Genomic DNA, 1630 nt, shown 5'->3' with positions numbered 1-1630 from the left:
GACACAGAAAGAAAACCTGGGCAAGCACATGGCTCTCCCGATGGGGTGTGATGATGTCACTTCCTGAAATGATGTCATCACACTTCATGCAATAGTGCTCCTGCTCTTCGTGAGGGCTGATTTTTGCCCCAAATGGGGCAAAGTGTGGGAGTGTTCCTGCACAAAACACCATGTCACTTCCAGAAGTGATGTCATCACATTGGCGTTGGGAGCACGTGCACAAAGCATGCAGACAAAGATCTCCGTGCCAGTGAGTACTGAGTCCTCACCTCACCCCCACCAGGAGGGTACGGAAACCTGGCATCCTACCATGAGCTCATCATAACACTAAGATGGACTTGTTAGCCCATAGCTCAGACACAACTCCCCTCTGCGCACAAACAGCAGAAATTAGGATAACCATCCTCAAGATGGGGCCTAGAGTTCTTTCAGAATTTCAATTGGTTTCCAGACTACAGAGATGAGTTCCCTTGGAGGAAATGTCAGCTTCAAAATGTGGCCTCTATGGGAAACAAAAGTTTTTCTTTAAATAAAACTTTCACCATGCAGAAGCTGAAAGCAAGCAATTTTTCAGGAGTCTAATGAACATTTAAGCAGTGGTGCGTTTTAATTGGGTATCTCTGTATCCTGAAATATGCCCATGTCCAATATCTTAGATTTTCATATAATTTGACCATAAAACTGTCAAAGAGTGTGGAGATTTAAAGCATGCAGCTCCACTATTTTATCTTGCTAAATTTGTTCTGCCTTTCGTGAATACCTGTCAGCAGCACAGTTTGGTTGCAAAAATCCAGAGACGTGCAGAAAAGTAGGGAAAGCAAAATAAATACCTCAGCAGAAAAAGTTACACCTTTGTTTTTCAATTATTTTAAAGCTTTGAAAAATGTGCATGTGTGAGCACAAGCTTGTGCAAGAAAAAATGACAATTAGAATTTGCGGCCGCTTCAGAGCACATTGATCACAATGACTGTGCAGTCAGGGCGGATTCAGACATGTATTAACTAAATCCTTCAACATCTTGTATGTGCGATACAAAGAGGATGAGGTAGATATCTTTGCGGTGCTCCCATGCACACGTGATACATTCACACTACAGTCTCAGATCTGCTTCACACAGTCATTTAATTGTCATGGCTTCTCCCAGAAAACTAGGGGTGCTAACCTCCAGATGAAGCGTGGAGATCTCCTGGACTAGAGATAAGCTCCCCTAGAGAAACTGTCTCGATGCAACAGTCACCTCCAGATTGGCCTACTGTAACTCACTCTACACAGGACTACTCTTGATACTGACCTGGAAACTGCAACTAGTCCAGAATGTGGTGGCACGTGTCCTTATGGGAACTCCATTTAAGACACATATTCAACCTGTCCTGCACTGGCTTCCAACTGAATTCCGAGTCAAGCTCAAGCTGTTGGTGTTAACCTTAAGGGCCCTTAACAGACTGGGATCTGCATATCTACCGGACCATCTCTTCCTATACATTCCCAGGAGGGTGTTACACACTGCAGACCAGTATTTGCTGGTGGTTCCTGGCCCCAAGGATGTTCGCCTGGCCTCAGTCAAGGCCAGAGCCGCCTTAGCTCTGGCTCCAGCCTGGTGGAACGCTCTCCCAGCTGAGATCCGGGCGCT

This window comes from Eublepharis macularius, chromosome 11, assembly GCF_028583425.1.
Source record: "Eublepharis macularius isolate TG4126 chromosome 11, MPM_Emac_v1.0, whole genome shotgun sequence".
NCBI lineage: Eukaryota > Metazoa > Chordata > Lepidosauria > Squamata > Eublepharidae > Eublepharis > Eublepharis macularius.
The sequence above is the reverse complement of the archived record's forward strand: the minus strand, read 5'-3'. Positions refer to the sequence as shown.